The 14,884-nt window shown below is 37.5% G+C and overlaps 1 protein-coding gene across 5 annotated transcripts in view; it reads right to left on the reverse strand.

The window, feature by feature from the left end:
• Nucleotides 1–14,884, reverse strand: part of CPQ (carboxypeptidase Q) — a 147,017-nt gene that overhangs the window by 94,936 nt on the left and 37,197 nt on the right. The gene's annotated exons all lie outside the window — the stretch shown is intronic.

The raw sequence follows: 14,884 nt of genomic DNA on the forward strand, positions 1-14,884 counted from the left end.
AGGTGACCCATGGCTCACCTTGGAGTAACATTTAACCTGAAGCTCAGAATCTCCTCTGCCACGTAATACTCCCTGAGTGGAATAAACTCATGTTGACTTAAAAATTCAGATCTCTTTTTTTTTCCTCCCTTTGTCAGAAAAAAAAGGCACCCCTCATCCCCACTTTTAGACTGCGATAACTTGCTGCATATGTTTAATATTTCTTTGAGTGTTTGGGGATAAATCCAGCATGTTAACCAAGAGATTTTCCAAACAATGTAAAATAAACAGATTGGAAAAAAAAGAAAAGGAGAGATGACAATTTCACATACTAATGTTAAAAAAACCCAAACCCTACATTCAACAACTGAGCAGAAACTGTTTCTGGTAATTTTAAATGAATGTTTTTGCCTGTATCTTCTGGCAAGTTTATGTCTCAGTACAAACATGGTTGTACACTCAATTGCAGTAATTCAAGTTTTATCACTGATTTCAAGGTCCTTGTTATTTCTCAGACGCTCCACAAAAGAAACCCCTAAAACTGTGTTTGTTTCTCCAATTAAAGCAGCAAGTATATTTCTTGCACATGCTCCATCCTGATATTCCACCACAACTGGATAAGGCTTCTGGCAGCTTGCTATGATCCATGCATGCTTACACACCTCAGGTGAATGAACACTTGCAGGTACAAAATTTACCCAGTTAGCCCAAAAAATAGACCTTTAAATTACCTGCAAGTGCCATTTGTATGCTCAACCTACTACTCTGACAAGATTACAAAGGTAAACCCCACTACCCAAATTAAACCATATTAGCACAGTCCACCAGAGTCAGCAAGAGCTCAGATGATACCAGGACTTGACAGGAATGGATGACTGCCCAAATTATTTCTACAAAAAGGGAAATGGACCCTAAGCATGACCAGTACAAAGACACAAAGCAATATTACAGTACTGTAGATTCCTAATGCTACAAGATGAACTCACATAGAAAACATTTGTGGCAGACACTAAGCATCCTGGGATGCAACTGGTTAAAGTTTACATGCATGCAAAATATGCCACGTGTTAAGTATATTATCTACATAATAAATTGCTTAATAAAGTGCCAAAGAATACATAAAAAAAATTTAAATAAAGCAAATTACGTGCCTTTTATGCAGAGATAACCAAGAACTGGAAAGGCTACTGACCATATGGCAAGACCTGAGCAAGAACTAACAAAATAGAAATTACTAGCTGACTCTGTGTAACAGATGGAGAGAAGCATTCCTGAGTTTGGCTCAAAACAGGGCAAACAGGATGTAGTTTGGGAAAATCATCAGAAAGAATTTTTTTTGGGGGGGTGGGAAGAGGCAGGGACGACAATAAAGTTTTTTCATTGAGTCTGAACAGACATGACTTTGGGAGTATTATTTCAAAAGAATAAGGATCTTATTTTTTTAAAAAAAATTTAACTCTCTTGCCTTTACCATTCCTTGCATTTTGAAAAGGAAATGAAAGAATCACATAAAATCAGCTATAGAGATCACAAAGAACCCTGACTCTGAATCAGCATTCAACTTTACAACATTGGTACCTACAGGTAAGCAAGATGCACCTCTGGCATTTCCCACTAACACCTGGGAGTGACATTAGCATCTGCTTCAAACACACACTCTCTGAAAAATGCTGTTATTCAACAAACACTAAATTAATTCTGCAAAACTTTAAGGGTAATTAGGCTATTTAATATATGATACCCCCAGTCCAATAATATAGTTTGGTGTTCAGAAGAGATGGTAAGTAGCTCTTTCATTATTTTCAATTTACTTAACAAAAGTACCTGTTTTGATTTTAGATCTACCTTGTATCCATATTTAAACTATCAATTTAAAACATATTTGGTCATGACATGACCAATTGTCATTTGGTCCTGACATTCTTGTTCAACAGCTGACAAAATTCAGATAAATAAAGTGGTTGAGTTTTGCTTTTGATAAACCCCTAGATTTCACATCTTGGAAATTATTTAAGTGTCATGGTATGAATAAAAGCAGAGAAAAGGCTCAAAACCTCCCCACATTTTCTCTGTTAAAAGTACATGTCAAATGACTAGTAAAAAGCAGATGTGGCCTGTATTTTACACAAAAGTGTGAAGGGAGGATAAAAAACTCAAAACGCAGCTATTTTCTCTTCCAGGTAAAATAATCAAATGTGGAGAAACTAAAACACGTGGATGAGAAGAAGCTGCTGGTGTCAGGTCAGTTCTAACTCTTCTTATGCTGACCTCACATGCTCCATTACTTTGTTCCTGCACTTCCAACCCCTATCTCTAAGATAAGCTATAATGCCCAGAGAAGAATAAATTGTGTAAGAACCAGTGCTTCAAGCTAAACTGGATGCTCTGATGGAAAACAGATCTTAGGCTGAAGCCTTGGGAAACAACAGCAATCTCCTAAAGGGAGAAGTAAGCATAACAAAAACTCTAACATGGCTAAAAGGGAAAAAAACCCACAACCAATCAAAACTTGATTATACAAAAGCTTAGCAATATTTATTTCAGTCATAGTTTGTCTGCATATACCCTCAGTGCACCCCAATTCTTCACATCAACCTCAAAAAGCAATCTAGACTTGGGACATACAAAATCAACGCTGTCTAAATATTGCCAGTGTTGTCTAAGTTTGCTCATTCAAACACATTGCAAGACTCTAATTACATATGTGACCACCTATTTTTCTACAGGACCCTTGCAAAATTCACTGTATGAACCACATGTAAACTAAAAATTGTATCAGGTCAGCTAGTTTGTTAATATTGACTGAAATAAAAAATACCTTCCTGAATAGAACCACGATTACTTTAATCTCTAGAAGTACCCACAGCGAGATCACAGCCTTAACCTGGTAACAGGTTCACATTCTCCACACATTTTGCTTTTGTTTTTTTCACTTGTATATCCTACGTATCAGAGAAAATCCCCTCATCACATACAAAGCTTTACAGCTGAAAGGGGGTGATGGAATGTACTGTAGCAAAACAGAAGGAAAACTGCACCTCTTGCTTTCATAGTTATCTCTGGAGAGTAGCTATTCATGAGTGCTTCACTCCTGTAACTTTCTCTGCATCATGAGCAGCATGGCAAAGCCTGAACTCCACACAAGTAAATCCCCTTTTCTAGCACCATGAAATCCTTACAAAACAGACGTTGCCCTTGTGTGCACTCCAACTGTGTACATTCTTCCAAGATTCTCACCATTATCTGGATAGAGAGGCCAACTGTAATTGCAATTAGTCAAAATGTCAAAAGTATTGTTAATCTTCTCAGAAGAATTAGGTCTATAAAAATAAAATCAAGGCTATTCCCCATTTACAACCACTTGAAAATTATGAAAGAAATAAATTCAGCCTGTGTGTTTTTGTCATCATTTGTCCCAAGATTCACTTGCTTTATTTGCTTCCTATATTGTCTTTGTGGGATTTGATTTGTTGGCTTACAGTAAGTTAAAAAGATATCAAGACTGTCAAATTTAAAACCAAATGGGAATATGCTCAATAAATTTTAAGAAACTGCAGGGTAAAAATACTATACAAATATGGAATTAAATAGTATAAATTAATTAAATAGTATAAATAAAATAGTAGTCTGTTGCCAAGATTAGAATATCTGGAATCCAGCCATACAGTGTCTTTTCCAGATTTCTTTGTACCAATCCTTAACTGGTGCAGCATCAGCACAAGTGTAATGAAGTGTAAGAAAGGCTCCAGAAACTACTGGCTTTACCAAGGAAAATTCCCTTTGAAGAACACAGCGTTTTTCACATGGACTCCATTTAAATTAACATTTAGAAGACTGTGTTTAGTGGGCGCTAGGCACTCAACAAAATTAGGCTTTACCGAACAAGCATCATAGCTTTTCCATAATTACGTATGTCCTAGGTAACAGAACATAACTTACGTGTATATGTTTGCATTTGACTAATAATATTCAGTAACACAAGCACCAAGAGAATTCTCCAATAGGCACGGAATTTTTTAAAATAGCATGGATTAGATACGGTTTGCCAAACAAGAAGCAGAAAACAACTCTGAAAAGTAAAATGATCAAATGAAGTTCAACGAATTCTGCCCTGGGACTATCCAGCTGCTGAGAAAGTAGACCAGCTTTCCAAGGATCTTTGCATCAGCTGCTCTTCAACTGAAAAAGAAACTTGCTGGATCTTACAGACATGAGGATGACTCTCCAGCAGCTGACATCTTGAGGGAACTATTTAAGTCATACACCTGTTTGGCCTCCTTCTGCTCAGTACAAATCACCAAGCTCTGTCCTTCTGTGTTCACATCCCTGCCGTGTGAGAATGCAGCTGCCTGCTGCACGCTACAATAGGTACATTAGGAGAGGGCTCCTGGAGTGAACACCACTGGCAATCCAAACTGCCAGCAGCTGCAAGGATTCTGCCTTTATAGGCTTTGTTTCTAATTTTTTTTTTGTTGTTGAATTCCTAGCTTCTCAGCCTTGAGCACAGGTCTTATTTATGTCTTCAGTGGCCCCCCTCTATCACCAGAGACCAAGGCACACAGAAAACAAATTCAAAAAACTTCACTGAAAACAGATGTTATATTTCATACCTACGGGAAGGATATAAATAAATCCAAACAAATAAACAAAAAAGAAATCAAAACCCAAAACAACAAAGCCCCCTCGTTTTCTTTATTTGGAAAGCAGCAAATCGGACAATGAAGCATCACAAGGCTAGCAATAACAAAATCAAACTAAGAGCTAGCTGTCTAGAATACTGACCTACTCTTCATACCATCTCCATTTAATGATGTTTTTCATTATTATAATTAATTCTTACATCAAAATTATCAAGCATAAATAGGTGTGAAGAGGCATTAGAGCTTTCAGGGTACCGTCCCAATGCTTTCAAGTCTGATTCATTATAGATAGGGAGTAGCAGAGAGGGTCAAGCTCTCCCACACCCAGGCATTTACACACACACCAGAAATGAGTCAGCCCTGGCACTGAATGTAATACACCATGGGGCACTACAGGGAGCTTCCTCCTCTTTTCAAAAGATGGTCATGGCACAGGGTAATGCACAGCCAACACTCAGCTGAAGGAAAAGGGTAGGGATAGAGGATAATTGTCTTACCACCATAAAACATCTCCCTTTTAATCAGCTGACCACTGAGATAAATAGAAGGGAGCAAGGTCTGAAAGGAGGCAGAAGAAAGTCTCAAACTAACAGAACAGGATATGGAATGGTGCTTTTATTCTTTCCTTCCTTCTCCACCCAACCCACCAGTCAGAGCAGTATGTTCTTTGGACACTGTCATCCATAAAAAAACAAACCAATCTTAAACTGATACGCATTTAGGAACCATCTCCTCTCAACAAGCTGTGGCAATACAAACAAAGTCTCATGGAGATACACTTTTAAAGTGTAAAAAATAAGACAAGTATCAACAGGAATACATAGTCAAGGAAAAGAATGCAAGGTAGAAATGGCAGTGACAGAGGGTAAACATGTTTCTGAAGTCAGCAGGAGACAAAACATGTTAGTACCAAAGACAACTATGTAGATGGATTAAAAAGGAGAACTTTTAAAAATAAAAAACTAGACAATAGAATAACAGTTATTATCATCTCAGCATGAAATCCCAAAATTAAAATAGAAGAGGGAATGGAGAAATCTATTTATCTTTTCTTCTGTTGGTGAGTACAACGTTTTCTACCGGAACACTTCCATTAACCTCAGCAGAAGGGGGGTGGGACAATAGGGGAGAAGGGTGTAAAACCTAACTGGATATGAGAAGAAAGTGAAGGGACTGACTGGATTCAATTTCAAGGAAGGAGCAAAAAAAAGCCACCACAAGACACTTGTCCAGGTGAAACATAATATTTTCTGCAGAAAACAAACTCTGAAAAATCTTCACTACGTAAATGCTTCTTTCACTCCCACACTTCTAATTTCTATAGATTATTAAACACCTTTTTTTATGTTCTATTAAACAATCCAATACTTTTACCACTCAAATAAAAAGAGAATAAAAAATGTTAGTAAAAATAATACATAGGGGCATACCACTTATTTTTCCTCTCGACTGAGAAATTTTAGTAGTGACACTTGAAAGGGAGTGTTTAACTACACCTGATCATTACATTTGCCTGTTATCTAGTTCACACATTATACAACTCCAGTTATGCAATGTAAAATGCAGTATAAATACCTAAGTGATACAAAAATTTTATCTAATAGTGTATTACACTTATTTGATGAACTTGTTCTCCAAGAAATGGTACATTTTTATTTCCAAAATTCAGGAAAGTCTTGCCTGTCAGTCTGAACTCACAGACACCCTGAATTTTTCATTCTTGAACCTGAAATCCACTGTAAACAGAGAAGTTTTTTTAGAAACAGTGTCTTTTTGAAGTTCATTATAGTATTTTAACTCTGGCGAACTACAACTAAATATTGAGCAGCCCAGCAAAATGCCAAGCATGACTGTTCTTTCCCCAGCTGTATTTGTTGACTGTGGCAGGTTCTCTCAAAAGCTTCATAATCTACATCAGATTAAATAAAAATTGTCCCAGTAGGTATGTATTTCCTCTTAACAGATCCTTTCCTGGCAATTAATTTTGTCTGGGAAACAAAGAGTGTCAGGCTTAAAAAAAACCAAACAAAACCAACAGTACAAACCATGGTTGAGAGAATAACTGAATAAGTTTTGGGGATCATCCTCTCCTACAGGTTTCTTGGGGAGCACGCAGGAAGAACACCTGGTACACAACAGTTTTCATAAGGAAATTAATGTAGGGGTTTTCTGAGGAAGCAGTTCAGTCTTGAGAATTCAAGTAGTTTTCCTTCCCCAAAAGAAAATGAGAAATTGCTGACAGAATGCAACACTTCCTCACTGTTTTGTTTTTGATATCAAGTTTGTTGTGCTCTTCAACATACACTATACAGTCATATTGTTTTGCCTAACGTTTGACAATTTGTCCTCTTCCCATTTAATCCTGGAGATACAGAAATTCCTTCATTAGCTTCTGAATGGGAGAGAAAAGATTATTCTCAATTCCACTTTTGCACTTTATGGGTTTCTTTAATATCTAATAGAGTGCCTATGAGAGTGTGTGCTGGAAGAGAGACTATCTGAAACAACGTAATTTTTTCTCATTTTCATTAGTTGATCCATGTTGCTTAGGAAAATGGTTTTGGAAAAAAAGGTAGCAGGTTGGAGGCTGGTACAATAATGATCATCACTTTTACAGTCTGTACATAATTAAAATATGCAAATGATTTTGGACTTGAACCAAAAGATACAGGCGCACAGCCAGTCAGATCAGATGAATTGTTGGAATGACATAGGTTTAGGGACACGATGAGATTCCAGACTACCTGAAAAGTGACAGCTGGTAGCTCCAGGAGAATGTGATTGTCAGAGAGGACCACAGGCCTCCCCACTTCCTCCCCACCCATGTGTCCAGGGTCTCACTCGTGTTCAGGCAGCCTCCAAGAGGAAAGGCATGCTGCAAGTCATCTGCACACAGCCTTGTGTACAGCCCATATCCTTAGGGCTTAATACAGGAAAACACTGAAGATCACTTAGTGCAACACTGCAAGACAGTAACAGAATAAAAAGTGGTAATTTAACTTCATGAATAATATAAATAGAAAATATTGAAAAAAAACTATACCTACTTAGAAAGAAGTGCATCATATGATTTTTAGAAGCAGAACTGTATTTTAAGCTAATATACACAGGCTGAATTACCTTGCAGCTGTCAAGGTAAAATTTCTTCCTCTTAAAGTACTCTACACTACACTTCTGTGTCAGCATAGTGCAGTTACTTAAATTATTCACTGGAAATTGTAGTTGTTGCAAATCTAACTTGTCTATAAAAAAATACTGAATTCTACAGAGCAAACCTGAATGTGTGCAATTCATAACTATTTATCAAATACTTTAAAGCAATTGCTCTGTAAGTGCAGCCCAAAGATCACCTGCAGTTTCCAAAGCCTTTGTACACCCAGCTCTCCAAGTGGGCTTTTAACAAGCTAAAGTTTCACTGACCTGCAGGTGTGATATAGCCCATATACTGATTAATACCAGTATTAACAAAACTCCTGTTTTAAGGGGACAGTGCTTGATCCTTGATCTAACCACAGAACTGTTCACCTGCAATGAACAGTTGATGGTTGATGTGACCCAGGATACACTGCAAACCACATGGCAGCACTTCTTGCTGCCAGAGCTGTGGAACTGTTGAGCAGCATTGCTGCAAAAAATGCTGCTAAAACAACTTCTCCTTGGAAGTTACAATCTGTCAAACTTTTGGGGGAAACAGACCTGTCTAGGAGACCATCCTTACGAAACCACTACAGTCAGAAAGTCCAGCTCACAAGCTCTGCTCCCAGTTAAACTTTGTAACAGCCTGTAAACTCATGTGGAGGTGGAAATAATAGTGCATTTGTGGCTAAAATTCCTGCCACAAACATATTTGGACTAAAACTAAACACATCTAAAGGCTTCAGACACCTTATGTGGGAGATCCTACAGGACTGAATGGAATTCTCCTTTCTTTTCTCAGGAAACTTCCACAGACAAACATCACCTACAAGTCTAATGCTTTCCAGTGGTGTTCTCCAGTTCCTTGTAATCTTATTGCAATTGCCTGGATTCTGGCATCCTTTCACTAACTGTTAAGCTACTCCATTAAGTAAAATCAAAACAGTGAAGGAATAAAAAATACCACTCTGTATGAGAAGGGTTAAAGGAATCCATCACTGATTGTCACTCAGAAGTACCATACAAAGATTTGCAAGCCTGGAACCTAATTTTAGACACTGAAAAACAGTTATACTTCTAAAAACCTAAGTTGCAGCTGCACTTGTTATTCCAAGTAGCTCTGCTAAAGATTTCTCATGGGTCTGCCTATTCAATTGCATTTCTGGCAAGACTGAAATGTTAGCGTTCTCTCAGACACTGCAGCACATCATTTCTGTTTTCCTAGATTGTCAGCATTATAAACTAAGTAAAAGAAGAGGAGAAAAAAATCCCCATAATTTTGTGGAGTTAAAGCCTTGGATGGTCTCAGATGAACTCGGCTGCCCAGGATTCTGGCTGCATGGACAGTGTTGAGTCCCTTCTCAAGGTCTTTGAGCTTGGGCACAAACATTCATGCTCCTGATGCCCTTTATAGAGATACAGAGCATGTACTCAAGTTGCTTGGTCCCTTCACATAATTTTTGGCACTCCAGCCCCTCCCCCCACCAACAGCAATTGCAGCCTTCTCAAAACCCCAAACTCAGAGCCCTGAAAATTGTTCTTTCCTTCTATAGAGACTGCAGATAGAGATACTCGGAGGGAGACACAAACTCTCCTCAAAGATGTATCTCCGGAAGAGGTGCAAGCAATACACAGATTACAGAAGAACAACTAAAACCTCCTCACATCTCTCCTGGGAATTGTTTACAAAACTCAGATTTTTGCCAAAATAGCATTTGAATCCCAGAACCTGATTTCTAAAGTTCATGTTGTCCTTGATGATATAAAACTGTTACTAAGGAAAAGCCTGTTACTTTTTTGAAATTCCAGCTCCCTTGGGCTCTTGTCAGTGGTTTTAACTCTCTCATGGTGAGTTAATGCTGAATTGAACTCAAATCCTTTAAAGTACAGCCAACAAATTGTTTTTAAACCTTTACATTTGAAAATACGATATTCTGATATAATGAATTGTATTCTCTGTCATTCGCCTCCTGCCAGAGCCTTCCCACATATCTGAATCTCAATCTAGCAGAACTCAACAATCAACCTAAAAAAAACCCCATGGTTATGTAACAGATTATTTATCAGCAGTAGTCATGTGGTAATACAACCTTTACTTGGTTTTGGCATGTGCAAATTGTTGCAGAATCTACTACTGACTACTTAAACACAGTTTAGAAGAGTTGACTTTTAATGTTGTCCTCTTTACAGTAAAAAATGTACAAAGGCTGTTCTAAATTAACATTCAAGAAGTATTAATATTGCTTATAAACAGGGAAAGACAGAAAATACTGTGACTTGCTCAGGATCCCACAGGGGCACGAGGCAGAGTGAGGAATGGAACTTCAGAAACCCTGGGTTTAATTGATTCACATGATTACTCTCCCTCCTTATCCTTTTGTTCTTTGGAGCACAAATGTCTAGAATCAATTTGGATTTTTCAGAGCTCAATAGTACATACTTCCAATATTTCTTGTTGAGGTATTTTTTTGTGCTTCACAGTCACAAGCAAATTAATGTGAAGAAATCCAAATAGAAATATGTCAGAAATGATGTGGTTCCTTTATGCTCTTTATTCTTAGAAGAAAAGTTCTCCTTTTACATTCACAAAGGATTAAAAAGCCATGAAGTGCAGTCAAAGCTTAATCCTGCTTAATAATAATTATAATGAACAGAAGCATGTAAAAGACAACCCCTCTCTGTTTCACAGGGTATTTGCAGTATTCACATCAGGCAGCCACGGCAGAAGTACTGTGGATAGTGACCAGGAAAAAAAGGCAAGGTGAAACAGTTTAGCAGAAGTCACAGACTCTACTCACCTAACCAGCTACAGGAAACAATCTATAAATACTGAACAGAAGTCAGATTTAAAAAGCAAAGTTGGAAGAGAACAAAGTCACGGCTTTAGGTTTGTACCATCATCCTAAATATAGAAACAAAATGAGAGAAAGTATAAGATGCCTGAAGGAGTGGACAAGAGGCAAGTAATCAAAGCTGGCATCACTGGCAGAGCAGCAACAGGAGTTGGCACCTCTCATTTAATAAACCAGATGGAGAAGGATTTTCACCATTTAGCCATACCTTGCAGGCAACACAAAAGCATTAGTATTTGATACAACAAGATGGACACAGTAAGAGAAATGCAGGTGACTGATTTGATTTGAAGGGGAAAACAAATCTAGAGAAAAGGATTAAAGTAATTTAAATGGTTACACTTCTGAGGCACAAGACATTGTTTCTACAGGTAAGAACCCATTATTACTGTTGGTCATCAACACCAGCTTACATCTAGAAAACAATTCTAAACAGCAGCTATGGAACAACTAGCTCTGACTTCCTAAAAACACAAGTCAAAATCTGTGTGCCATAAACAAGAGGTTTCATCATACAAACAGGTCTAGCTAATCATACTTAAATGTCTGACATACACTATAGTAAAGATAACAGAGCAGGGTGAGGCCATCCCATGGGAAGACAACATCTAATGAAAGAGCATAGAAATATCCTGCCATATGGACAAGCCACAAGACTATGGAAAGTGGAAGAAATAGCAGAAAGAAGAGGCCACCTGCTGTAACTTTTCTCTAAAAAATCCTTTTTCTGTTTCTCTGTTTCTGTTGCATCTCTTCTGTATTTTTCTTTTTATTCTTGGATTTCTCAGCCTCCTTTGGATTGAATTCTTTTGGGATCCTCCCTCATGGGGAGCCCTGCTTATCTCAGTTCTTATGATTCGAAGAAAACTCCTGAGCCCGTTAGAATCTTGTTTCTCGTGTTTATTAACAGGTCATCACAAAACTTAACACGTCTCTCCAGGCTGGCTACACAAGGTTAATCTTTGCAATCTGGTACATTTCTTTCTTCTGATGGGACAAACAAGGCCTTGTGGCATACTTTGTGTCTGAGCACAAAATGGCCCCGAAATACGCAGCTCTTTTATCTTTATACCTATTTTTACCCAATTAACAATAGACACCTATATTATTTTTTTTAATGACCCAATGACCCATCACCTCTGTGCCGCAATGCAGCGTTCTCTGTCCAATCACTACTACCCAAAAACCTCTAGGAGAAGAACATAAAGAAGAAAGAAGAAGGGACAAGAGGCAACACCCTAAATCCTCCATCTTGTCTCCTGTTCTCTAAACTAACTTTTTCACACAGTGATTTAAAAAAACTTTCTAATCTACACAGTGACACTTTTAGCTTTTTCCATCCAACTTTAACATTTGTTTTCATGTACCACCATGAAAACATGCTCATGAATTTCATATTATATGAAATTCAGTGTTTTTCTGGATTTTATAACTAAGTATCAGAAACAAGGGCACACACTCTGTATTCCAGACTCCAACACCTGCCCTTTGAAAAACAGTGCAAGCATTCTTGTAAAGAGAAATCATAATATATTGGAATAAACCATACACATTTTTAAGCATACAAGGTAAAACAAAGTAAGGAATTAGCATTTCCAAATCCTCTGCATGCCTGGGGTGTTGACCAGAGAGATTAACTCTGCTAACAGTTGACTAGCAATCAAATACATTTTAAAATTGGCACCTATATTTGGTTGCTTGTTTGTTTTACGTAAGGAAAAAGCTATATATCAAAATAAAATTTCATGTTGTATACAGACATATAAATCCAGCCAAAGTCCCTGCAAAAACCTGTGCTCACTTTTGGAAACCAGCAGTAAACCTTGGAAAGAGTGAAAGAGTACTTCAGGGACTTTGGAGCAGATACAACATATTTCCTAAATAGAACTTCAGTATATATAAGCTGAAATGGTTTTGCAATATGTAGATAGATTTTAGTAACATCACCAAATTAAGAATAATGCCAAACAGATTCAGAAAAAGTATCTTGAGTAATACAGGAAGTAGAAACAATACTCAGTGGGAAATAGGAACTGGAAAACCATGAAAATAATGGAAAAATACATAAAAAAAATCAGATAGGCAAGTGAATCTATATAATAAACCTCTGTACAAGCTGTTTCAGTATTGCCTGGACTAGAACTTAAAAAGTGAGGTGCTGTGTACCTGGAAAGTAATCCTAGAATGCAGGAAGAAACAGAGGCTTTATTCTTTCTTTCTCGCTCTCTTTTTCTTTTTTCGTTCTTTTTTTTTTTTTTTAATGAAAAAAGGAGAGTATTAGGCTAGGACACCCCAAACATCAATTCTGTAGCATTCTGACACAAACATTCTGGGACTATTTAATCTTTTCCAATTGTCCAGGGCCAAATGCTCATGTGGTCTGGTATTAATACTCCAGATAAAGTCCACAATTACTGCACTTTTATACAAGAAACATTGGAGAATTACAGAGAAACAAAACAGTCCCCATACTTCTCAGATCTTATCAGCAGCTGAAAATAAATACACAGATTGTGAAATGAATTCACTGGCACTGTATTACTCAGATCCCTCTCTGTAATTGTTATCTGCCTTTGTGTTGTCAGGTTTTCCTTCAATCCTCCATGAATTTGGTCACCACATACTAGTGAGACACTTGTTGGTGCAATCAAGAAAACCAGATATTGTGAGAACATTAAAACAAACCTGAAGTTCACAAGTAAAGACATGATAACCATGTCAGAGGGTTTTGAACTTACTAATGGGTAAGTCATAGGCACCACAACTCATACAGACACAGAAGAGGTTGGCAGCACTGAAGAAAGATGGAGCTGATTAGGAAGAAACAGGAAATAATGGGAAATTGCTGAAGTTCCTGATGGTCAACCCACAGCAAGCACAGCTGTAACTCCTTATAGTACAGTATGTCACAGTGCATGAAAGCCAAAACTTAGAAGTTTTATATACTGAACATCTTTATACACATGAAGCAGTAATGCAAAGATAGAATAAAACTTAATAACTTCAGAATACTACTGAATCTAATCAGTGTGTGCTCATGGTGTTCAAACAAGATCATCAGAGATATGAGTGACCATTCAGCCATCAACATAATGTATGACTTAGTAATGCTAGGAAAGTCCAGAAGACAAGAAAAAATCCAATGGAATACTACATTGCTAAAGATTTGCCTTGGGAAGTTATTGGTGAGGAAGCCAGGATTTCAATAGAACTGTTATCCTCAGAGCATTTTTCTAGATATCAGAGTCTATCAAAAAAGATTTTATTAGCACTTTATCTACCTCTACCAAGTTACAGGATATTGCTTGTATGACTAGACATTAAATGGATGAAACTCTTCACAATTACATGAACATATTCCTGAACAGGAGGAGTCAAAACTAGGAGGAGGTAGAGAAAGCTCTTATTAGTCTCATCATCATTTTAGTGACTTTGTAAGAAAAAAAATATGCCAGGTGTATGAAATTACACAGATATTGAAGATGTCACATCCCATCTATTGAAAACAAAAAAAAACTAACCAAAACCCAATTATGCAGTTCAAAGCGAAAAGAGGAAAAAAAAGTTTGGTAAAAGCCAAAGAGAGACTGAGACTGAAGAAACATCTACAGATTTCTCACTATTACGAAGCTATGTGAAATTTGACTCCTTAATTGCTGTGCAAATAGCAAGAACCCACTGTACAATATGATCATCTCTTAAAAAACTAAGCTCCATTTCTTCTAACGACTTCTACATCTCTTTTTGACAGCCAGGCTTTGCCCAAAAGTGAGCAGAAAGACTGCACTGCAGAATTCAGTCCAGCATGTTGGCCTGAAGGGCACATAGGAAATACAGTAAAAATTAACAAATTGTCAGTCAACAAAATTTACAGACATTCTGGAGGGAAAGCCTCTAAGTGCAGAGCAAACCCCACAGCATATCACCAATTCATATGTCTAAGAGCAGCAAGACAACATGCACAGAGCTATAAAACATAAATAGAATCCTTCCACAAGCTCTCCAGAGACTTATAAAACATGGGCTGCTCTTATTTTCTCTTGTTAGACCCCAAATAAGGGTTTTATCATTGTTCCCTGCTTCCTCAGTAGAACAGGAGACAATACTGCTGTATCCCATTGCCACAGGCTATTGCTTTAGGACAGTATCTCATTGAGATGTTTCTTACAATGAATTCTTGTTCCTAGTCTAATCCAGTAAGTGAGAAGTAATCACAAATGGCACTTCCTGATTTCTTCAGTCATGCTGTATCACTCCTGTTGCATCTCTACAATCCTT

Source organism: Cyanistes caeruleus, chromosome 1 (genome assembly GCF_971803275.1).
Source record: "Cyanistes caeruleus chromosome 1, bCyaCae1.hap1.1, whole genome shotgun sequence".
NCBI lineage: Eukaryota > Metazoa > Chordata > Aves > Passeriformes > Paridae > Cyanistes > Cyanistes caeruleus.